Source organism: Heptranchias perlo, chromosome 37 (genome assembly GCF_035084215.1).
Source record: "Heptranchias perlo isolate sHepPer1 chromosome 37, sHepPer1.hap1, whole genome shotgun sequence".
NCBI classification, from domain to species: Eukaryota; Metazoa; Chordata; class Chondrichthyes; order Hexanchiformes; family Hexanchidae; genus Heptranchias; species Heptranchias perlo.
In genome coordinates, this window is record NC_090361.1 from 7,461,476 (window position 1) to 7,487,461 (window position 25,986).

Genomic DNA, 25,986 nt, shown 5'->3' on the forward strand with positions numbered 1-25,986 from the left:
AAATCGATGTTTTTGGGCTGGGCGGACATCCCAGCTGGAACCCGCCCATTTTTGAATGAGACTCAGACAAATCTGTAGTCACCAGGAAGTCTCGCCCCCACTTAAATCCGACGGGCCGATAATTAAAAGGGGCAAATGTACCTCATTGAGGTAGTTAAGGTATTTTGTGTATTTATTGGACACTTAAAATGATTTTAACGTTACTTGGGTGGCTTTCCCATGGCTTCTGATTCACGCCTGGTGAAAGCAGGCAGGAAGGGCCAGAGCAGTGAAAAATACCCTAAATAAATTACATTTTCCATTGTAAAAAAAGTTAATAAACACACCTTAAAAACGATGTCACCTGGACCCTCCCCCTGATCCCGATGTCTGATGTCTCCCCTCGAATCCTGATGACCGACCTCTCCCCTCTGATCTCTCCCCCCATCCCAATCTCTATCCCAACAGCCAATGAGCTCTCTCTCTCTCTCTCTTCCCTCCCCCCGCCCCCATCTCTGACAGGTTGGCTGCCGGTCGTGAAACCCGGAAGAGGCATTGATTGGCCTTATTAAGGTCCCGCCTACTTCCCTTCCGGGTTTCGCACCCACAAATCCCACCCCCCCCCCCGCAATCTTCCCGCGGCATCATGCCCATGGATACTCACGGATGAGGTACATTCGCCCCTTTAATTATCGTGGGGGCGGGACTTCCTGATGACTACAGATTTGTCTGAGTCTCATTCAAAAATGGGCGGGTTCCAGCCGGGATGTCCGCCCACCCCAAAAACATCGATTTTGATTGGCCCCCGCCCCCCCCCCAAACCCCCGTTTTTCCCTTTTACAATCCTGCCTCACATCTTCATCTACGCAAATTAATTGGAGCGTTGATTTAAACTTTAGATTTGGCTCGTGCGGCCTATCTGTTTGCACCAACGTGGGCCCACGACGATAAAAGGCGTGGAAATATTATTCGATTTAATTATTTATTCTGGGTGAGACATCATCCCTAAGAAGAGCCCTGTCCAAACGTCCAGCCCCCCACAAAATTCAAGCAGGATGCGCCAATGAGTAAAGTCAGTGAACCCAAGCAGATCTCCGACGCCCGGGCTTGGTGGACTGGGTTGCTGGAGCTGACAAGCTTGCATGAAACCTCACGCCAAGGGTTAGGTTATGAGGAGACATTACATATTCCCTGCAATATGGAAGGTTGAGTGGTGATTTGATTGAGGCTTTCAGGATTTTGAAAGGAATCGACAGGGTCGATAGAGAGAAACTTTTTCCGCTGGTGGGGGAGTCCAGGACAAGGGGACATAACCTTAAAATCAGAGCCAGGCCATTCAGGGGAGAAGTCAGGAAACACTTCTTCAAGCAATGGGTGGCAGAAGTGTGGAACTCTCTCCCACAAAAAAAAACAGCAGATGCTAGCTCAATTAATAATTTTAAATCCGAGATCGGAAGATCACTGCTAGCCAGGGGTATTAAGGGACACGGAGCCAGGGCGGGGGGGGAGTTTGGATACAGATCGGCCACGATCTCGCGGAACAGGCTCGAGGGGCTGAATGGCCTCATCCAATGTTCCTTAATCCGGATTGAACGTCCCAGAAATCGAGAGAGGGAAATGCTCCACTTCCCAAAGCTGGCATCCCGCGCCTCCGTGAGTGAAAAGAAAAACGAGGATAAGAAAACAACGGTTCAGCACATAGCAATTCTAAACTGTTATTGGGGTCACTCCATGCTGGGCGGGAGTATGTGTACGAATGTCTGTGTGGCAGATGGGGGATGGAGCTTAGGGTGTGGTTGAAACTGCTAACTGTTCAAGTAATTACAGACCAGTTAATACAATGCAAATAGTTTGAGGCTCTGTGATTTGAAGTTACCAAGCAATTTCGAAACACCCCTCTGCTGGTCCTCCATGATTGAGAACTGTATTACTGACTCATCTGGAAGTGTTTAGTATTGAAACTTTAGAAATCTTTAAAATGAATCACTGGTGAAATATACATTGCATTGAAATTTCATGGAAATCTATTTTGAACCATGTGCGTAGTCTGTTTAAGTAGCCCCTGTGACTCTTATGTTAAGAGAGGCCTATTCCTCTATTTGTTCCACATCTGCGAATGTTATCTTACTGGAAAAACACACACCTCGGTGAGAATTAAACTAATATTCCACATGCTTGAGAAGGAGCAGTGATTGTTTGAATGTGCAAAGCAAGCTGCATTGGCTGACAACTCCTCCAAGAATTTGGATTAATATAGTCCCAATGTGCTTCATAGCCAACAAGTTACTTTTGAAGTGCAGTCACTGTTGTTTTTGTCGGCGAACGCAGCAACCAATTTGTGCACGGCAAGCTCCCAACGAACAAGAAGTGAAACGAGTAACCAGATAACCTGTTTCTGGTGACTTTGCTTGAGGAAGGAATGTTGGCCAGGACACCGGGGGAACTGCCTTGTCCTTCTTCGAATCGTGCTATAAGATATATAACATCAAGCTGAGTAGGAATACAAGGCTTAGGGTTTCGGAACATAGGAACATAGGAATAGGAGTAGGCCATTCAGCCCCTCGTGCCTGCTCCGCCATTTGATAAGATCATGGCTGATCTGTGATCTAACTCCATATACAAGGCTTTGGCCCATATCCCTTAATACCTTTGGTTGCCAAAAAGCTATCTATCTCAGATTTAAATATAGCAATTGAGCTAGTATCAATTGCCGTTTGTGGAAGAGAGTTCCAAAATTCTCCCACCCTTTGTGTGTAGAAATGTTTTCTAATCTCGCTCCTGAAAGGTCTGGCTCTAATTTTTAGACTGTGCCCCCTACTCCTAGAATCCCCAACCAGCGAAAATAGTTTCTCTCTATCCACTCTATCTGTTCCCCTTAATATCTTATAAACTTCAATCAGATCACCCCTTAACCTTCTAAACTCCAGAGAATACAACCCCAATTTGTGTAATCTCGCCTCGTAACTTAACCCTTGAAAGACAATGCAGTACTCCCTCAGTGCTGCACTGAAGTGTCAGCCTAGGTTACATGTACAGTGATCTTTCACACAAAAGGTAGTAGAAATCTGGAATTCTCTCCCCCAAAAGGCTTTTTATTTTATTCGTTCATGGGATGTCGGCGTTGCTGGCGAGGCCAGCATTTATTGCCCATCCCTAATTGCCCTTGAGAAGGTGGTGGTGAGCCGCCTTCTTGAACCGCTGCAGTCCGTGTGGTGAAGGTTCTCCCACAGTGCTGTTAGGAAGGGAGTTCCAGGATTTTGACCCAGCGACGATGAAGGAACGGCGATATATTTCCAAGTCGGGATGGTGTGTGACTTGGAGGGGAACGTGCAGGTGGTGTTGTTCCCATGTGCCTGCTGCCCTTGTCCTTCTAGGTGGTAGAGGTCGCGGGTTTGGGAGGTGCTGTCGAAGAAGCCTTGGCGAGTTACTGCAGTGCATCCTGTGGATGGTACACACTGCAGCCACAGTGTGCCGGTGGTGAAGGGAGTGAATGTTTAGGATGGTGGATGGGGTGCCAGTCAAGTGGGCTGCTTTGTCCTGGATGGTGTCGAGCTTCTTGAGTGTTGTTGGAGCTGCACTCATCCAGGCAAGTGGAGAGTATTCCATCACACTCCTGGCTTGTGCCTTGTAGATGGTGGAAAGGCTTTGGGGAGTCAGGAGCTGAGTCACTCACCGCAGAATACCCAGCCTCTGACCTGCTTTTGTAGCCACAGTATTTATATGGATGGTCCAGTTAGGTTTCTGGTCAATGATGACTCCCAGGATGTTGATGGTGGGGGATTCGGCGATGGTAATGCCGTTGAATGTCAAGGGGAGGTGGTTAGACTCTCTTTTGTTGGAGATAGTCATTGCCTGGCACTTATCTGACGTGAATGTTACTTTCCACTTATCAGCCCAAGCCTGGATGTTGTCCAGGTCTTGCTGCATGCGGGCTCGGACTGCTTCATTATCTGTGGATACTGGGGACAATTGGAGCTTTCAAGACTGAGATAGATGGATTTTTGTTGGGTAAGGGTATCAAGGGATATGGAGCAAAGGCGGGTAAATGGAGTTGAGGTGCAGCTCAGCCATGATCTAATTGAATGACAGAGCAGGCCCGAGGGGCTGGATGGCCTAGTTCTGTTCCTACTGTTCTTATATTCCTATGAGTTAAGATTCCCACTGCTGATTGTTTCAATGGGGAAATCTAGTCGTGAAAAGTAGTGATTCGGGCTTGACAAGGTTGGGTTCTGAAACCCATGGGTTGTTGGAGGAAGGGAAGACTGAAGAAGGCGAGGAGTTCCACCATTTTGAGGAACTGGGAAAGAATGAGTTAGAGTAGGAGAGGAGGCAAAGAATCTGGATTTCGGCACAACGAGGAGACAGAGAGGAGGAGTGTGGAATTAGGATATTTACAGCTGAAAAGGAACAAGAGAAGAGAGTTCAGAAGTGCATGTAGTAGTACAGATAAAATAGAGAGAGAGAGAGACAAGATAGGGTCAATGGAGAGAGTTTGGAGGTTAGAGGTGAGAGAGAGAGACCACCTGTCAGACAACAAGCTCCTTCTTGTAATCTGTTTGATGCCGTTCTTTCAGTCTGATCTCAAACACCCCCCTTTTCCACACTCCACACCTGTGCACCCCCCCCTCCATAGGCCACCACTATTGTACAGCCTTTGGCTCCAAACAAACAAAATCCATCCCATGTGTAGCCCCTTTGGCCGCTCCAGGCTCGTTCACGCCATAGGCCCTGGTCGCTCATGGCAACAAGAGCCTCGTTTCTTACCTGTCAGAAATTTTTCCTTTTTTTCGGGGTGGGGGGGAGGGGGGTGGTGGAGAAAGTAGATTGGATGGAAAAATGAGAGAACTTTCAAGAGAAGCAACACGGGGGTAAAAGGGAAAGGGACGAAAACGAGTCAGACTTGCAGCTAAAAAAAAAAAATCCTTCAGCTGTGCCAAGGGGGAACATCTGGGGCTCGGATGCTGCATGTGTCATGCATTTTGTGGATGTGTATCATTACATATCAGCCATGGCCGGGTCAGAACCGAGGGAAAATTACCTTGACAAAATAATATTTTGAACAATGGTTCCTTTGAAAAAAAACATTATGTCGTTTTCTTAGAAACACAACCAGCCAGACAGCAGTTATGTTACTGCAGTCCATTACCGTTCCTTCCCACATTAAGTGCGTCACTATTAAAAAAATCCATACCCAGAATCTGTTCGGGGGTGGAGGGAGGGGGGTTCTCACAATCACTGGAAATCCCGTTTTGGCATGTATTCAGGTTCTGTGCCCGAGTTACACCCACCCCCTTCCCCCCACGGAGGAAATTCCCAGCACTTACATCTGCGGGCAATCCCTCTCAGCTTTTTCCATTAGAAATTTCCTGTGTCCACGTTTATAATGGAAGCTGCCTCTGTAAACTGGTCACGTTGTAATTACAACCTCCCCCCAATGGAGGTGCTGTAGCGCCACCATTGGAAAGAGGATGTAATTACAGCGTGACGAGTTTACAGGGACAGTTTCTATTATAAATGTGGACATAGGAAATTTGCAAGGAAAGTGTGGCAAAAATGTGTAAACAAAAAGTATCCAAGAAAGAAAGAACTTGCATTTATATAGCGCCTTTTATGACCTCAGGACGTCCCAAACCACTACCCAGCCAATGAAGTACTTTTGAAGTGTATTTACTGTTGTAATGTCGGAAACAAGGCAGCCAAATTGTGCACAGCAAGCTCCCACAAACAGCAATTAGATAAATGACCAGATAATCTGTTTTTTTAGTGATGTTGGTTGAGGGATATATATTGGTCAGGACAATGGGGAGAACACTTCCTCAAAATAGTGTTCAGTTACATCCACCTGAGAGGGCAGATGGGACCTTGGTTTAACACTTCATCCGAAAGACGGCATCTCCGACAGTGCAGCACTCCCTCAGTACTCCCTGGAGCGTCAGCCTGGATTTTGTGCTCAAGTCTCTGGAATGGGACTTGAACCCGCAACCTCCTGACTTAGTGTGCTACCCACTGAGTGTGTAATAGCAAAAAGAAGTCTCCACCTTTGTCACTTCCCCTGCCCAGTCCCGCCACTCGCCAAGGCTTCTTCGACAGCACCTCCCAAACTAGCGACCTCTACCACCTAGAAGGACAAGGGCAGCAGGCACATGGGAACAACATCACCTGCACGTTCCCCTCCAAGTCACACACCATCCCGACTTGGAAATATATCGCCGTTCCTTCATCGTCGCTGGGTCAAAATCCTGGAACTCCCTTCCTAACAGCACTGTGGGAGAACCTTCACCACACGGACTGCAGCGGTTCAAGAAGGCGGCTCACCACCACCTTCTCGAGGGCAATTAGTGATGGGCAATAAATGCTGGCCTCGCCAGCGACGCCCACATCCCATGAATGAACAAAAAAAAACTCCTTGTTTCTCTTTTACCCTGCTGAACCACACTCCAGTGGCCATTATTCATGCATGAGCCTTGATGGGAGTGGCACTGGGCTGTTCAACCATGTTGGACCATCACAAAGTGATGCAACATCCACGTGCAAGCTTCCAGCAGGTAGTACTGGAATAGTGAGCAGGTCCAGGAAGTCTAACTGATCCTTCCCTCTCTGAGGCCAATTGGAGTTCCCCTTCACTCACACTGGCTGAGATCAGCTTGCTCAGCACTTGCCAGGGACTAAACGTAGAAACATTTTGGTTTGAAGTGGTTCATTCGACTTGCATTTGCCGACAAAGTCTCTGGGGAGCCAACTTGCATCAGAGTTTTTAAAATCACCAATTTCCTGGAAGTGAGTTAAAGTTCATAATTCAATCTCAGTTTTGGCTTGTCTCCAAAAAATCTCTTGAGCACTGCTTTCGTAGTTTGTGGATTCATCTGGAGATTGCGTAGGATTTCAGGCTTGCTGCTCTCTGCCTGCTATCCCCTAGTTTAAGTATAGTTTTTATTTTATTCGTTCATGGGATGTGGGCGTTGCTGGCGAGGCCAGCATTTATTGCCCATCCCTAATTGCCCTTGAGAAGGTGGTGGTGAGCCGCCTTCTTGAACCGCTGCAGTCCGTGTGGTGAAGCTTCTCCCACAGTGCTGTTAGGAAGGGAGTTCCAGGATTTTGACCCAGCGACGATGAAGGAACGGCGATATATTTCCAAGTCGGGATAGTGTGTGACTTGGAGGGGAACGTGCAGGTGGTGTTGTTCCCATGTGCCTGCTGCTCTTGTCCTTCTAGGTGGTAGAGGTTGTGGGTTTGAGAGGTGCTGTCAAAGAAGCCTTGGCGAGTTGCTGCAGTGCATCCTGTGGATGGTACACACTGCAGCCACTGTGCGCCGGTGGTGAAGGGAGTGAATGTTTAGGGTGGTGGATGGGGTGCCAATCAAGCGGGCTGCTTTGTCCTGGATGGTGTTGAGCTTCTTGAGTGTTGCTGGAGCTGCCCTCATCCAGGCAAGTGGAGAGTATTCCATCAGACTCCTGACCTGTACCTTGTAGATGGTGGAAAGGCTTTGGGGAGTCAGGAGGTGACTTACTAAAGGGCTAAAAGTGCCACTGGATTGGAACTTCTGCCATCAAACTCATTTAATGTCGTCGACCCCTCTGCTCTGACTTGCCTGATCTTCAGAGCTAACGATTGTTGGCTAGTCATAATTTCTACGCAGCTGGTCTGTTGCGACTTAAAGGTTGGTTTCGCAAACTATTCTAGTTCAGAAGCTCACCATTGCCACAGGGGCCTGCATCGGTTCATGGAGGCACACCACCACCTTCTCAGGGCAACCAAGAATGGGCAATAAATGCGGCCTTGGCGGCGTAACCCACATCCCCAGAACAAACGTGAAGAAAAAAAAGGCTCCATGACTCTCAAAATCTGTCAGTCAGATGTAAAAATTTCCTTGCTTCCTTCTCCCTCCCCCTTTTTAGGCCTCCCCTCTCTACCCTCCCAAACCCTTCCTTTACTACGTCTTCTAGGCAAAAACTGAGTGAATTAGTCCAGCTCATGGAATTCGCCATCGCCACCACGGCAACCAATTCCGAGAGTATCTGTTTGGAGATGATGGTGAGACAGGACCAATGGGCTCTATTTTGACTTTTGGCCGACTAACCACGGGAGTGTGCTGGAGGCAAAGAGGCTCCCCCCCTGCCATTTTGAGGCCCTGGCCACATTCGAATCTGGCAGCCCAGCTGCAAGGCTCCAAACAGGCCTCCCGATTGCACCTCGCTGGATTGAAGCCTTTCAAAATGGAGCCGGTCCCATCGTCGGTGTTAACTGGGGAGATAAGGCTCCCGACACCATTTTTGAGACCGTTAGCGCCAGGCAAAGGCGGGCAAAATCGACCCCAATCAGTTAGCTCGATCCTCCAGGGAGGATTCAATCCCCAGGTGACACAAGTTACAAATGAGGAAGATAGGAACATGGAAGGAAGTTGGATGGAACCTTTTCACCCAAAGGTAGATAGCGTTTTAGAATAACGTACCAGGGGAAGGCCAACAAATGAATTCAAGAGAAGACCAGATGCGCTTCTGGAGAGAAGGGACTGATGGATCCAACATGAAGGTGGGTAAGTTGTGTTGATCTATGAAAAGAGATTGAGTTACATCAAGTTACAACGAGTCTGCAGCAGGAAACAGGCCATTCGGCCCATTTGGTCTATGCTGGCGTTTATGCTGCACATGAGCCTCCTCTCTCCTTACTTCATCTAACCCTATCAGGATACCCTATTATTCCTTTCTCCCTCATGTGCTTGTCCAGCTTTGAACTGCAGTTTTTATCTCACTTCCAAGAATTTGTTCCTTTATTTTTTTATATAGATTGCTGGCTGACTCCCCTGAATAACCAACTATTCCTGCTCCCAAACATCCTGATGTTTTCATCCCTCATTTTGTAATTGTCGCTATCTGGTGGCCAAATGGGAAAAAAAAAATCAAGAGAGACCTTCTTTAACTTTCTGAAATCTTCATGAAAGCTTGAGTATAACCTTTACTGCCTTTTGAGAGGTCTGGGGTCATTCAAACTTAGCATAGCACAATGACCAGCCTCCCTCGTTGTTTGACGGTGAATCCTGGTCATATTTTTTTTTTCGTTCATGGGATGTGGGCATCGCTGGTGAGGCCGGCATTTATTGCCCATCCCTAATTGCCCTTGAGAAGGTGGTGGTGAGCCGCTTTCTTGAACCGCTGCAGTCCGTGTGGTGAAGGTTCTCCCACAGTGATGTTAGGAAGGGAGTTCCAGGATTTTGACCCAGCAACGATGAAGGAACGGCGATATATTTCCAAGTCGGGATGGTGTGTGACTTGGAGGGGAACGTGCAGGTGGTGTTGTTCCCATGTGCCTGCTGCTCTTGTCCTTTTAGGTGGTGGAGGTCGCTGGTTTGGGAGGTGCTGTCGAAGAAGCCTTGGCGAGTTGCTGCAGTGCATCCTGTGGATCGTACACACTGCAGCCACTGTGCACCGGTGGTGAAGAGAGTGAATGTTTAGGGTGGTGGATGGGGTGCCAATCAAGCGGGCTGCTTTGTCCTGGATGGTGTCGAGCTTCTTGAGTGTTGTTGGAGCTGCACTCATCCAAGCAAATGGAGAGTATTCCATCACACTCCTGACTTGTGCCTTGTAGATGGTGGAAAGGCTTTGGGGAATCAGGAGGTGAGTCACTTGCCGCAGAATACCCAGCCTCTGACCTGGTCTTGTAGCCACAGTATTTATATGGCTGGTCCAGTTAAGTTTCTGGTCAATGGTGACCCCCAGGATGTTGATGGTGGGGGATTCGGCGATGGTAAATGCCGTTGAATGTCAAGGGGAGGTGGTTGGACTCTCTCATAAATGCCCCAAGTCTAATGCTGTTATCACTCTTACACACTTACACAAGCTTAACTCCTTGGATTCCCTGAAATGCCATCAGTCGCTGTGCAAAGTTGAGATTTGTATCTGTTGAAAGCCAATATTCGTTAATCAATAAATGTCACCTCGTTCAGAATTTATAAAGCGAATTGGCCACTGCCAGGTTACTTGTACAAAAGAGTTTCCTATTGCCATTTATTTTTTTGATTCAGGTTCACCCATCTTTTTTTTTGTGTTGAGGGGTGTTGGGAAACGGAACACTGTCCCCTCCTTTGCCCTTGGGTTGCCAACTCTGGTTGGATGCATTCCTGGAGGTTTCATCACATGACGGCCCCCGCCTCCACCCACCCCGCCCCCACACTCCCGCCATTGGTCGCCTGACTCGTCCTTCCTCACGGCCAATCGGAAAGCAAATAGAATCTTCATTACCCGATTCGATGGTTCTTGACTGTCAGTCAAACCGCCTTTGTTTCCCCATGTTTGATATTTTTATAACAAAAGTGTTCAAAGAAATTTTTAAAAAACACAATTGTTTAATGCCCCTATGATTTTTCTCCTGGATTGCTCATAGCAGTGTCCTGGAGATTAGTCTTTAATTCCAGGGCAATCCTGGAGGGTTGGCAACCTTATTTTGCCTTTTCCCCAATCCCAGCAACGAGCGCTCCCAGGTCAGGTGTAGAGAGGTGAAGCTTCCATCCCTAGGCAGTGCCACCTTGCTTTCGTTGGAGCACCACTCTGAGTTGTGCCTTGAGCCGCACTCCAGGACTTAAGGACCATAATGTCGGCTGACCGGGGGAGTGTTACCTTCTTGGAGGATCAGAGGTTAAACCAAGGCTCCGTCAACCTGTTCCGGTGACTCACTTGGAGTTAAAGATCCCACATGGCACTAATCGAAGAAGAGCAGGGAGTTCTCCCAGTGTCTTGGACAACAGTCACCCCTCAACTGCTGATATGTAGGAAAACTTGCAGCCAAATTGTACATAGCAAGATCCCACAAACAGCAATGGGATGAATGAATACTATAAAAAATAGATTAACGATTCATTCACCTCATTGCTGCTTGTGGGACCTTGTAATGTGCGAAATGGCTGCGTGTTTGCCTACATAGCAACAGTCACTGAACTTCAGAACAATTCATTGTATACAAAGCACTTTCATACATTTTTGACAGACTTGAGACACTGTATAAATACAAACCTGTCTTTCTACACTGTCCCAACAGTATACTTTAAACCTAATCCCAGAAAAACACCTTCACTGCAATACTAAACTTGGTGTGTCGACAAGGAGCTATAAAATGAAACCCCAGCTTCAAACCCGATCTATAGATTCCTTAGCGCAGTGTAAACACAGTCTCCACATTGGTAGTGAACTCAATACGCTTTCAGTTTACTGCCGCAATTTACACCGAGGCCCCGTCTGCCCTCTTAGGTGGACGCAAAGGATCCCATGGCGATATTTCAAAGACCAGCGGGGGAGTTCTCCCTGGTGTCCTGGGCCAATATTTATCCCTCAACCAACATCAATAAAAAAAGATTATCTGGTCAATTATCACATTGCTGTTTGTGGGATGTTGCTGTGAGCAAATTGGCTGCCGCGTTCCCTTCTTCACAAGTGACTAGACTTCAAATACCCCATTAGCTGTAAAGCTCTTTTGGGATGTCTTGAGGTTGAGTAAGGTGTCATATAAATGCCAGTCTTTTCTTCCTTTTAAATCTACCCTTAAAGTACAAGTGCCTACTTTACTGAAACTTGTCGAGACAGAATGCCTGATAAGAAACAGCTGTATAATTACATTGGACTGGTGGAGAGGCCCATGTGACCAGCTCATGGGTTTGGAGGATCTCCTGGCTTGTGGAGCGAAACCACACGTTGCTTGTGACATTTAGATAAGGCACCCTCAATGGTAACCATTAATACTGAGTGCACTAATGGTTTGGACGCATGCCTCAGTCATTGAATAGATTCCATATGCAACCATATTCCCACCATTGTGTTTGTAGATAGTTATAGGCCACATTTAAAAGAACCTCAAGCAGCAACTGGAGGGGAATGCAAGCCATGCGGCATCTGAAACGTGTGGTTCCGTTACAGTAACGTTGTTGACTCCTGACATGAGGCTCCCACACACATTACCCAAAAGTAGCCTTTTGTCCACCCGACGGGAGTGGGGATTCTCGGTTCCCAGCGTTGTCAACGCACTGAACCCGTTCTTCGTGTCCTTCAGCTCGTGTCGTGACATTAAAGGTTATGCCATGACGCGAGCACCTGTAGCTCAAATGGCGTTCTCTCCCTGGCCAGAGCCAAGACCTTCCAGTTGATCTGGCCTCGATTTTCATCACTCTGTCACCCTCAGCCGTCCCTTCAGCTGCCCAGGCCCTAAGCTCTGGAATTCCCTCCCTAAACGCCTCTGCCTCTCTACCTCTCTCCCCTTTTAAGACGCTCCTTAAAACATATCTCTGCGACCAACCTGTCCTAATATCTCCTTATGTGGCTCGGTGTTGAATTTCGTTTGCTAACGCCTCCCGTGAAGCGCCTTGGGATGTTAAAGGCGCTATATAAATGCACGTTGTTGTTGTAGTGCCATCCTGTGCTCCTTTAAGCCCATTGGAGGATGCACAAGTGCCTGGTTGGCCAAATCAGCCTTCAGTGGTCCTAGAGGGGAGCAGAGACACACGTTGGCCTAAACACAGGAGATCCAAACACAGACGTAGGTTTGACATGGCTCTTCCAAAATCTGGGTAAATTATAAAGCTCCTGAAGAGAAAGACAGATTAGTGTTTCAGATGGAACCGCTCATCAGAATTTCCAGCCTTTTCTGTTTTTACTAAAGATTGCCAGATTTCTTTTTATCTCAAAGAACAATTATCTCAAGATGCCCAACCTTCATGTGTGGAACAGCATTTAACCTGACAGTGACCACCCTCAGGCCTCTGCCTTTGGACAGCCTGCTCGCGGGCCTCTGACTTTGGACAGCCTGCTGACAGGCCTCTGCCTTTGGACAGCCTGCTCACAGGCCTCTGCCTTTGGTCAGCCTGCTCACAGGCCTCTGCCTTTGGACAGCCTGCTCACAGGCCTCTGCCTTTGGACAGCCTGCTCACAGGCCTCTGCCTTTGGACAGCCTGCTCACAGGCCTCTGCCTTTGGACAGCCTGCTCACAGGCCTCTGCCTTTGGACAGCCTGCTCACAGGCCTCTGCCTTTGGACAGCCTGCTCACAGGCCTCTGCCAATGCTAGAGAACGTTAGGAGCTTCTATTTTTTAATTCTCTTTGTATATTAGATGGCACAACAAGACGTAGCATAGAGTAAACTATAATCAGGACCGACATCGGGCAAAATTATCCAAAAAAGGCCTGTGCATTGATGCCCTCCTATGGCCTAACACATGCTTCAGCAACCCTGGTTCAGCAGGGTGATGGCTTACCCTTTCATGGCCAAAAGAAGCACAGGGTAGGGTTGCCAGCTCTCTCCTGGGATCGAGGACTGATCTCCTCGGCTCTGCTGCTAGCAGCCCAGGAGAGAAGTACTTTGCGTTTGTGGTTGGCGGAACTTTGCGCCTGTGCCCCTCGACCTCCTCAGTTCCCACCCCGCCGTCGTACCCTGTGCCCGCGGAGCCTGTCTGTCTTCTGGTTGCGCTGAACCGACTCGAGCAGCGAGGTCTCAGGCTCAATCCTCGGTCTGTGTTGAGCAAACTCCACCTGAGCATCGAGTGGAGCTGTAATTGTCCTCAGCACCATTGGGCGTGCGAGAAGGGAACTGAAAAACCAGCTCGGAATATACCGCTTTTCAAGGGGGAATTGGATAAATACTGGAAGAAGAGAATAGAAAAGGAATTGGAGTAGATAGTTTTGATGTGGAACTTGTATCAGGACATGCACAAGGACTAAACGGTTTTCTCCTGCGTTCAAACTTCTTCGATTCTTGACTGGTATCTGGTGACCCCTGCTGGAAAGAGGGAGTGTGTGCGTGTGCATGTGCGTGTGTGCATGCGTGTGTGTGGGTGTGCACGTGTCCGTGCTTGCATGTATGTGCACGTGCGTGGCTGCATGCCTGCGTGTGTGTGTGTGTGTGTGTGAGAGAGAGAGAGAGATGATGAAGGGATCGGACTCTGCTGCAGCCCTCCCCTACAGTCGAATAGTCAACCAACATTGACCAGCCAACTTGGCATATGAAAAATGGCCACTTGGGCATTTTTATCTCGCCCTAGATCTGTGGGCAAGAACGCACAGAGGTGTACCCCAGCCAGGAGTGAGCAACCTTCTGGAGAAGAGGTGGAAAATGGAAGGGAGGATAAAAGAGAAACAGTTCTAAAATGATTCAGCAGTTGTTGGGTTAATGTGCAGCTCTTAGTAAATATCGGAGATGTTGAAAGAGATTTCCTTAAGCTGGTTCAGATTTCTGAAGAAACTCTTGAGGGCCAAGATTAAAAGCTGGTTTTCATCCCCCTCCTCCATTTTTTTAACCCAAGTGTCAAACACACACAGTTTAAACTCTCAGCCGGCAACCCTTGTGGTCTTCGGGCTGGAGGGAGAGCCAGAGATTACTCATAGCAGTACAGTAGGAACTTCATGAATACTTAAGTATGTGCTGGCAACGTCAGATGCCTCCAGTGGTAGGGAGAGCGAGAGAGAGAGAAAAAGTTTCTTGCTGGTGACAGTCACGTCTAGTCTGTCTGGTAACCCACGGCAACCAGACATGATGTAACACGAAGTTGAACTTGAACTTGGGGGGGGTGGAAGTTGACAAGAAAACAATAGACCAGAGTAATCAATAAGGCACAGTTTGAGCCGAGGATTACTGTGCTGCACCAGTTACCTTTGTGACATGCGCAAAGTCAGGAAAGAAGGATTTTTTTTTTCAAAAAAAGGGGGTGGTTTTAGCAGTTGTAAACAGCAGTGACACATGGAGGTGTGAAGGAACGTGCTGACTTTAAGGGCACAGTGTAGCATTCTGCCTTTTCTCAGCTTGCACTGGAAGACGGGACAACGTGTGAAAGTGATTTATCAGTACCTCGGTGATCCTGAGGCACCATTAAAATCGCCGGGACTTTCGTCAGACACTGACTGAACAACCTGCCTTAACCCTTAACCTGGATCAATTAATTTGACCGGCTGTGATCTAATTTGGGGAGCTGCATCAGCAAGTTACACTTATATTGCACCCTTACTGATCATAGTAAGACGTCCCCAAGGCGCTTCTCAGGAGCGATTATCAAACAAAATTTGACACCGAGCCATGTAAGGAGATGTTAGGACAGGTGACCAAAAGCTTGGCCAAAGAGGTAGGTTTTAAGGAGCGTCTTAAAGGAGGAGAAGGCAGGTAGAGAGGTTTAGGGAGGGAATTCCAGAGCTTGGGGTCTCGGCAGCTGAAGGCACGGCCGACTATGGTGGAGCGATGAAGGAAATCGGGGGATGTGCAAGAGGCCAGATTCGGAGGGGCGCAGGGATCTCGGAGGGTTGTAGGGCTGGAGGAGGCTGCGGAGATAAGGAGGGGCGAGGCCATGGAGGGATTTGAAAACAAGGATGTTAGTATAAAAAGAAAGATCTTAAATATATCCAGTGCAGGAAGTCCCAAAGACATCCAATAAATCATATGCTCATCAGCTGATAGCTCCTTCCCTGTTTGGAAACAGTAAAACCTGTCAAAGATTAGTCTGGTTTGAATCTGTAATGTTTGCTTATCAGTCTGGAGATCTTTGCCATTCAATTGGCTGAAAGACCAGCCTTTAGAACTGGTTGTAGCCAATCAAATGACAATTTTTATATTGGTCTAGTGGATGATGGGAGCAGGGCGATGGAGGGACGGGGTCAGCGAAAGATTTTAAACTTAATAAATTATAGTTAGAAAAGAAGTAAAGCAACAGTTAGAATTTAAAAAACACAGAGACAGAATAAGGAATAGAATTGGAGGATCAAAAGGTTGAGCAGAATTAATAAGACAGAAAGATTTGCATTTATATAGCGCCTTTCACAACCTCAGGACGTCCCAAAACATTTTTACAGCCAATGAAGTACTTTTTTGAAGTGTAGTCACTGTTGTAATGAAGGGAACGCGGCAGCCAATTTGCGCACAGCAAGATCCCACAGACAGCAATGAGGTAATGACCAGATAGTGGTGTTGGTTGGCGGATTTATATTGGCCAGGACACCGGGGAGAACTCTCCTGCTCTTCTTCGACATAGGCCGTGGGATCTTTTACGTCCACCTGAGAGGGCAGACGGGGCCTCGGCTTAATATCTCATCCAAAAGACGGCACCTCCGACAATGCAGCACTCCCTCAGTACTGCACTGGGAGCGTCAGCCTGGATTATGTGCTCGAATCTCTGGAGTGGGGTTTGAACCCACAACTTTCTGACTCAGAGGCGAGAGTGCTACCCACTGAGCTACGGCTTAACAGTGGCTAGTTGAACCCTGCCCTTCTGGTGGAAATTATTGCAAAAATGAAAACATACAATATTAAAGTAAATGTAGCCATACGGATAGATAGATGGCTGCAAAACAGAACGCAAAGACTAGGAGTAAATGGTACGATGGGGATAGTCGTGTGTCCCAGGGATAGTTGCTGGGACCTCTTTTGTTTCCATTTATAGAAATGATTTGGACGTATGCACAGGAGGACTGATGTAGAAGGCTGATGCTGATACCAAATTAGGGGACTCGACAAATTGTGAGGAAGAATTCAGGAGCTTGCAGAAGGACATGGAGAGTGGGCCGAGAGGGGGCAGATACAGTTCAATGCAGGGAAATGTTACGGGGGGGATTTCTGTGTTTTCGGTGGGAAGCTATGCTGGTAGGTAGCACAGGGTTCTCTGACCTGCACACACTGTGAGTCCAGCACCCCAGTGGAAGCAGGGGACTGCGGAATTACTCGTGAGGTCGTACAATTCGGGGAAAGGAACAATCAAAAGAAGTGTTGAGATTCTTAACAGTCTGCTAACCCACTCACCACCATGTCAGCTGAGCAATCCCTCCTGTGCTAGTCAAACATTTTATGATATCAATCTATAATATATATAAAAAAAAATCTTATGTCTGTACCCACATCCCGCCAACTTTTTCAACTATAAATTCCCACGTCTGCATTTATAATGGGAACTGTCTATGTAAACATGTCACGCTGTAATTAAACCCTCCCGCCAGTGGTGGCGCTCTTACACCTCAGTTTTACATGTCACAGCTTTTCAACCTGTACTGCAGAAAAATTCCTTTGCACCAACTGACTCTGCTTTCCAAATTGCTGTACGTTTGACTAGAAATAATAATTTAAAGTCAAATTATTGTGGAAAATAAGGACAGAAAATGTGTCTTTAAAATGAAGACCGAATTACACCTGTCCGCCTGGTCTAATTATTCCCCACTTTCTAAACCACTTCACCTACAGATCACACTTGTTCTTCACACTCCTGTTCAATACCGCAAGGGTTCGACTAGCAATATATTAAAAGTCTTGGGTATAGCGAATAGGGAGAGAATCGAGAACTGTCAAAATTATTTTAGCAATTTATTTAAAGGGGCACCACTACATCATTTATTTAAAGGGGCACCACTACATCATGGGAAAAATCATTGTTAAACCTTTTGTTGTTTGAGTGGCAGTGAAAGGCCACACAAGTCACACAGTGAACTGCGTAATGGTTGCAGTTTGGCTCAGAAACGAGAATGGTTCAAACCCTCGTGAAGCGATGCCTTTTCTAAATGTACTGTTTCCGAAGAGTTTAGCTGATCCCCTCTCCCCCCGCCCATCCTCTCCCGAAGCTGTAGACTCACGCTGGAGAACGGTTCCAAAAGGTGTTGCCATCTCTTGGATACCTCACCCAAGCACCATTTTTTTTTTATTATTATGATGTGAGCCTGGTCGGTGAGTGGCGGCAGGCTATTTTGCTATGGCGGGCATCACAGTCAAGCCCGATCCCATCCTCCTCCAGCATTCATGCACTTGCACGTTCTAGTCACTGGATAGGCATAGAATCATAGAATGATACAGCACAGAAGGAGGTCATTCGGCCCATCGTTCCTGTGCCAGCTCTTTGGAAAGAGCTATCCAATTAGTCCTACTCCCCTGCTCTTTCTTCATTGCACTGCAATTATTCCCCCTTCAAGTATTTATCCAATTCCCTTCTAAAAGTTACTATCGAATCTGACCTGACCGCCCTTTCAGGCAGTGCGTTCCAGATCATTGCAACTCGCTGACTAAATTTATTTTTCCTCATGTCGCCTCTGGTTCTCTTGCCAATCACCTTAAAACACATCAGGTGCAAGAAAACCTGCTCGAAGATACTGAGGCCGATTGGAATTCTCCTACTGGTGCCCAGAGACCAGGGAGTGAGCCTTGGACCTCCCTGGTGCTGTGTGGCTCAGGAGCATGCCAAGTAATGCATTTACCCACTGAGCCATTGAGTCCATGTTAAACCCTCAGACTTTCCTGTTCGTTATTGAGAGCAGGCTGCACCTGGAGCTCATTATACACCCGAACTGTTAGATGTCCTGTTTACAACTCACAGTCCAGCTCCCCCCCTTGGTGATTACAGAGAGGCACCGCTGGAAGCTGGGGTGATCCTGATGGCTCCTTTCAGTCTTGAAAAGGCTTCAAGCAGCGGCCTGCTGTAGCCAAACCGTACTTGACATCTCTGTGTAAAACCAAAAACGGGCGTAAATATGCTCATGGTTTCATTAATGGCACCTGTCCGGGGATCTTATGTAAGAGTGAGCAATAAAGTAATTAGCTAAGATTATACAGCTTGTAAAATTGATTAATTTCCTCTCCCCCCCTCCCCCTCATACAATATCTCTGGCATTTCAAACTTTTAATAAGTTCAGCACAAAATAAGAATCAATAGTGTCAATGATAAGGGCCGAGGAACTGTCAAAATAATTAGTTCTATCTCCAGTCCTCTGAAGACCTGGTGAGCTGAGGTATCAGAGGCTTCTAAACCCTCACCCAGGTTGTTGTGTGAGGTGTGAGAGTGTGTGTGTGTGTGAGCTGTGTGTGTGTGTGTCTGTGTGTGCTGTGTGTGTGTGTGTGTGTGAGCTGTGTGTGTCTGTGCGTGCTGTGTGTGTCTGTGCGTGTGTGTGAGCTGTGTGTGTCTGTGCGTGCTGTGTGTGTGTGTGTGTCAGCCGGCTGTTTGACTACTTTGGGTGGCATTTTCCGGAGAGGATTGCTGAGGATATCCTTGTAGATGCATTTGCTGCACAGAATGGGGACTCCCCTTTTATTGGTTTCATAGGCACCAATCTGGAATGAGCTTTCAGTTTGTTGTACCCTGTCCGTTGAGATGGAGTAAAGGGGGTTAATTTGGTGTTGAAATGACTGTAAGAAGACACCCTTAGTGTTGGGAGATTAATTGTGCAGATCGGCTGTGACAGATTTGGTCATTTGGTATTTGGGCACATATTTTCTTGGGGCTTTTAGATGATTGACCAGGTGGCCTGGCCAATTAATAGGACCTGGAGGGGTAGATGTGCCATTGGAGGTTGAGATTCTGCAAGCTAATGTCCTATTGAATATTTAGATAAGACATTAAACCAAGGCTCCGTCTGCCTGTTCAGGTTGATGTAAAAGATCCCAAGTTCTCCCTGGAGCTCTGGCCAACGTTCATCCCTCAACCAACGCCACCAAAAACAGATTAACCGGTCACTTATCTCATTCGCTGTCAGTGGGATCTTCCTCTGCATAAATTGGCTGCCTAAAAACAAAATGACTGCATTTCAAAAGTAATTCATCGACGGTGAAGTGCTTTGGAATGGCCTGAGAGTGTGAGAACACACTAGAAATACAAGTTCTTTATTCTAGCTGGACAAACTGCAGGATACTTACCTGTGCCTCGTGGGGCTTAGTTGTGTGTGGTTTTAGCTGGTTAAACTCCAGCATTCCCCCTGCACGTATCTGGGGAGGGAGTCTTTAACCCTTGACTCTTGCCAACCTGGGCTAAGGTTCGCCGAGTTTACACAAGTGGTTTGTGTCCTCCAGGAGAGAGAGAGAGTAAACTCGATACAAGGCAAATGGAAACCACCAAAAAATCAGTCGGAGGGGTTTCCACCTCCCAGCCCAATGTGCCTGGTCGTCCCACAGATTTACTTTACCATTGGCGTGTTCATGTCCACCCAAAACTGCTTTGAATCGACATGAAAGGGGCCTAGAGCTGTCGCCTGAGGGTAATGATTAAGGCACATTATCGGGGCAGAGTTGGGGGAGCTCTATATTGCATTTAACCCTTGCTACACCTGACGTGGGAGTGCTTGATGTTGATATTAGAGTGAAAAAATATTCCGGTCCCCAGCACCAGCATCCTTCAACTCGAAAACCAAATTAAAACAAAAAAGGGATTTTTAAAAAAATATAATTTCTTCTTTAAATAAAAGAAAACGTCTCATTAAAACCACCAGCTAACACTCCACCCTATCTGATGTTATCTACGGGACTCACTTCTGACCTTTCTGGTAGGGTTTTCAGTCCCATATTTGGTCATTTTTTTAGGCCTAGGCCTGGTCATTGACTCACTGCCTGCCCTTTGCCCTTTGCCCTTTACTGAGAGGCGTAAGAACTGCAGTGCTTTCGCTGCGAGTTTGTTAATGATTCATTGGATTTTGTGCGGTTATTTTAGTGCATGCAATTCGCCGGGATAGGAAAATAGAAATTTCAGTACAGAAGGAAGCACGTTGGTACTAACCCCACATCGGAACGACCTGCTCTGGTCCCATTTCCCCTCCTCTTTCCCCATTGCGGTTAATAGTTTTCTCCTTCAATTGTTTGTCTAATTTCTCCTCAAATATTGTGATTAATTCAGCTTCAGTGAGATTCCTCAGATAGGGATAGAGAGATAGAGAGAGAGGTAGATAGAGAGATAGAGGGAGATAGAGAGATAGAGAGAGGTAGATAGAGAGATAGAGGGAGATAGATAGAGAGAGAGAGGTAGATAGAGAGATAGAGGGAGATAGAGAGATAGAGAGAGGTAGATAGAGAGATAGAGGTAGATAGAGAGATAGAGAGAGGTAGATAGAACGATAGAGGTAGATAGAGAGATAGAGAGAGAGAGGTAGATAGATCGGGATAGAGAGAGAGAGGTAGATAGAGCGATAGAGGTAGATAGAGAGATAGAGAGAGAGAGGTAGATAGAGCGATAGAGGTAGATAGAGAGATAGAGAGAGAGAGGTAGATAGATCGGGATAGAGAGAGAGAGGTAGATAGAGCGATAGAGGTAGATAGAGAGATAGAGAGATAGAGGTAGATTGAGAGATAGAGAGAGAGAGGTAGATAGAGCGATAGAGGTAGATAGATAGGGATAGAGAGAGAGAGGTAGATAGAGAGATAGAGAGAGAGAGGTAGATAGAGCGATAGAGGTAGATAGAGAGATAGAGAGAGAGAGGTAGATAGATCGGGATAGAGAGAGAGAGGTAGATAGAGCGATAGAGGTAGATAGAGAGATAGAGAGAGAGAGGTAGATAGAGCGATAGAGGTAGATAGAGAGATAGAGAGAGAGAGGTAGATAGATCAGGATAGAGAGAGAGGTAGATAGAGCGATAGAGGTAGATAGAGAGATAGAGAGAGAGAGGTAGATAGATCGGGATAGAGAGAGAGAGGTAGATAGAGCGATAGAGGTAGATAGAGAGATAGAGAGAGAGAGGTAGATAGAGCGATAGAGGTAGATAGAGAGATAGAGAGAGAGGTAGATAGATCGGGATAGAGAGAGAGAGGTAGATAGAGCGATAGAGGTAGATAGAGAGATAGAGAGATAGAGGTAGATTGAGAGATAGAGAGAGAGAGGTAGATAGAGCGATAGAGGTAGATAGATAGGGATAGAGAGAGAGAGGTAGATAGAGTGATAGAGGTAGATAGAGGGATAGAGAGAGAGAGAGAGAGGTAGATAGAGCGATAGAGGTAGATAGATAAGGATAGAGAGAGAGAGGTAGATAGAGCGATAGAGGTAGATAGAGAGATAGAGAGAGAGAGGTAGATAGAGCGATAGAGGTAGATAGAGAGATGGAGAGAGAGAGGTAGATAGAGCGATAGAGGTAGATAGATAGGGATAGAGAGAGAGAGAGGTAGATAGAGCGATAGAGGTAGATAGATAGGGATAGAGCGATAGAGGTAGATAGAGAGATAGAGAGAGAGAGGTAGATAGAGTGATAGAGGTTGATAGAGGGAGAGAGGTAGATAGAGAGATAGAGAGAGAGAGGTAGATACATTGATAGAGGTAGATAGAGAGATAGAGTGATAGAGGTAGATAGAGCGATAGAGGTAGATAGAGAGATAGAGAGAGAGAGGTAGATAGAGTGATAGAGGTAGATAGAGAGATGGAGAGAGGTAGATAGAGCAATAGAGGGAGATAGAGAGAGAGAGGTAGATAGAGCGATAGAGGTAGATAGAGGGAGAGAGAGAGAGAGAGGTAGATACATTGATAGAGGTAGATAGAGAGATAGAGTGATAGAGAGATAGAGTGATAGAGAGATAGAGAGAGAGGTAGATAGAGAGAGAGAGGTAGATAGAGAGAGAGAGGTAGATAGAGAGAGAGGTAGATAGATGTACCTTATACCTCTATATCTCCCTTCTATCCTGGTGAATTGTACTCAATAAAATAATTAATAAAATCCCAAGTCCTGACAACACTCCAAATTCATCAACTGATATTTTTGCAGGTGATTATCAGGACCTCCTTATGCAATATTTACCTAGTGGATACCTCAAGGAGACCCAGTAAACACCTCCACGGGTGAAGCTGATGGGACAGTTTTGAGTGATGGACTCATAAATGTTCCCCTTTATAACAGTAAACCAGTTGGGAGAAGATTTGTGTGAAGTTTCACTGCCTTTGTGTCCATTGAGTAGGGGAACAGGGACCCCTGGTGGCAAGCCAATTAACTGCCAAGGCCTCAGGGGAGAATTATAATAGAGCACGAGACAAATTAGGAACAGATTGAAACCACCTTTAGCAAATATTTCAAACTAGACATTTAATGTCGATGTCAGATTCCAATCCCAGATGCAATTATTTATGAGCATTGAAAGGACTTATTACTTGTTAAGAATATTCTATGGCTTTTTGGTTCCCTTTTCCCTCCCTCCAGCAGGTAATATTTCATTCCCATTTCCAAGCCTCTGGCTGCTCTACAGCTGGCTGCTAGGATGTGCGGATGGCAGGAGTGTACAGCTTGACTGTCCCTTTGATTTTTACCTCATTTACTCTGCTGAAGTACCTCCCGTCCCCTCTAAAGAGAGCTAGGCCGAGCTTCGGAACACACTGTGCGGTAAACAGCAGTGCCAAAACCCACAGCCTGCTAGTCTCAGCGTGCAAATACACCAAGACACCGCACATCTGAGCCATCGTACAGGATTGGCTAGTGAGCTGTGTGCCTCACTGATATGGAATATCAGCAATGTCCAAACATTCATATTTCTGTCATGTGTAATTCATTTGCCTATGTGTGTCTCAGTGGATAGCACTCTCACCTCTGAGGCAGAAGGTCATGAGTTCAAGTCCCACTCCAGAGACTTGAGCTATAAGATCTAGGCTGACGCTCCCAGTGCCGTACTGAGGGAGTGCTGCACTGTCAGAGGTGCCGTCTCTCAATGAGACGTTAAACCCTCTCAGGTGGACGTAAAAGACCCCATGGCACTGTTGTGAAGAAGAGCAGGGGAGTTCTCCCTGATGTCTTGGCCAATATTTATCCCTCAACCAACGTCACTAAAACAGACGATCAGGTCATTATCGCATTGCTGTTTGTGGGATCTTGCTGTGCGCAAATTGGCTGCTGCGTTTCCCACATTACAACAGTGACCACAATTCAAAAAGTACTTAATTGGCTGTAAACCGCTTTGGGACGCCTTGACGTCATGCTATATAAATGCAAGTCTTTCTTTCTATCTCCTTATTTATAAGTAACCTGCAGGAACCAAGTGCAGGACTTCAATTTGAAGAAAAGCACCTTAAATGAAGTATATCAGAAGTTTGGGCTTTAAAAGCCTGTAGATTGTAAGGGGAAAGGGAGATTGAGGGAACGTAAAGGGTTCTACAATTGTGAGATCCTGGGAAAGAAAGAATCAATGTAGAATGAATCTTGATTTCAACACAGTGAGGATGTAGAGTGGAGAAAGACCACGTAGGAAAGATGTAGTTCTAGTTTTGGAGGAACAAGTGAAGGAAGTTCAGGAAAACTCTGGTTATAGTAATATCGACAGAGTAGAGGAAGACAAGAAAGGTTAACTGAGGGAGGTTGGAGATGAGAGAAGGTTCAAATATCACATGACAAGCCCTGAGTGTGAAGGAGGTTCTGGAAACTTCTGGAGATGTCCATTGAGTTTCTTACATGCTTCCACTATCAACGGTGTGACAGCTAGCACTTTCAACTCACTACTTCACACGAATTCTGGTTTGTGCGATGGTTCCTCACATAGTGAGGCCTCAATTTCAGCTGTGGTAACAGTTTGAGGAAAGGCGATGAGCAGAAGCCAATCGCTTCTTAATTCATAGAATGGTTACAGCACAGAAGGAGGCCATTCGGCCCATCGAGCCCATGCCAGCTCCCATCACAAATCAGGCTTGTCGCATCCGTCAGGAGCTTCTGTCCGAGGTTCATTGGATGTCTTGCGTGTTCCCATTGGGTCAAACCATCGTTCTAATCAGCTGAATGGTTCAAAACCTATTTCAGTATTTTCACCAGGGGTAAAGCGGGAGAGAGATAGAGCATGGAAGCTGATGTCCATCAGATTTGAATGTTCCCTATTTCTATCATTGAACAGTCAGGGAACACATCCCCACATTATAACTGACCATTACTAGTCAGTCCCTGTATTCTCCCCACATTATAACAGTGCGACCATTGCTGGCCAGTCCCTGTATTCTCCCCACATTATAACAGTGCAACCATCACTGGTCAGTCCCTGTATTCTCCCCACATCATAACAGTGCAACCATCACTGGTCAGTCCCTGTATTCTCCCCACATTATAACAGTGCGACCATTACCGGTCAGTCCCTGTATTCTCCCCACATTATAACAGTGCGACAACGTCTGGCCAGTCCTTGTATTCTCGCTGCAAGATTTATAGAACACTTAAAAGCTACACAGTGCCGTTCCTTAACTACCCAGGGAGCGGAGTCTCCTACTCTGGCCAATGTGTGAAATGTGCCTTGGCTGCTATGTCAGTATCCTTCACATATACATGACCATTTGATATACACTGTTATCTTCACAAGAAATGGCCACTGACTAGAATATAAATACAAAGGAACACGAGTAGGCCATTCAGCCCCTCGAGCCTGTTCCACCATTCAGTTAGATCATGGCTGATCTGTATCTTAACTCTATCTACACGCCTTGGTTCCATAATCATTAACACCCTGGCCTAACAAAAATCTATCAACGTCATTCAATAATACAGATTGCATACGCACTAAGAATGATATGTCAAACTGTAATAAAGCACCATAGAATGAAGGGATCTCAAAGTAGGAACAGAACAAAATTTATAGGTCACAGATTTGGACGTGATCAAAGTCACTGCTGTTCAAGGTCACCAAGTCCGGCGTAACGGGCACTGCCCGGTTGAAGGAAGAATACCCAGGATAAGGTCGGGAAGATCCTCAGAACCATGAGAAGGAACAATGTAAGGGCCCAAGGCCCAAACCCAACACCCATAGAGGTGTTCCTTCTGGAGACATTCTGTGGTAAATCCTTCGATGTCCCACGATCGCCAGTATTCAGGAAATTCCGAAATTTGTCAGTATCTTGAGATATGTCGGCCAATCCATCGACAGCACAAAGGTGGTTGACCAAACATCAAGTGCACAAATACGGGAGACACCATCGACCTTGTTAACTTATTCATGTATGTAGGAGCATAGTCACCGTAACTCCGTGTCTGTCAACTAGTCCTTTTGAAAAGGAGATGGTTCAATATCTGGCCAAGAATGGGAATGAAGTACCAGTGATTATAGGCAAAGATGGCCAAATAGCCTGTGAAATAATATGGCTGGAGTCCTGGTTGGGTCCATGCACACGTCATCTGTGAAATGTATCTGGGCAAGACAGAATAAGGTGGGTGTAGTGTTAGACTGATATCTTAGACTCAAGTTGTTCACTCTGGAGAAGAATTCAAATGCTAATTCAAAATTAGGAAATTAGGAATAAGATGGGAAGTCAGGCAGGACCTTTTCATCCAGTAGTCAAACAGGCCACCAGATAAGGCTGTTGAAATGGATGGGATAG

At 46.5% G+C, this 25,986-nt stretch overlaps 1 protein-coding gene across 4 annotated transcripts in view; it reads left to right on the top strand.

Annotated features, from left to right (window-relative positions):
• nfixb (nuclear factor I/Xb) overlaps positions 1-25,986 on the top strand; it is a 355,165-nt gene that overhangs the window by 317,629 nt on the left and 11,550 nt on the right. The gene's annotated exons all lie outside the window — the stretch shown is intronic.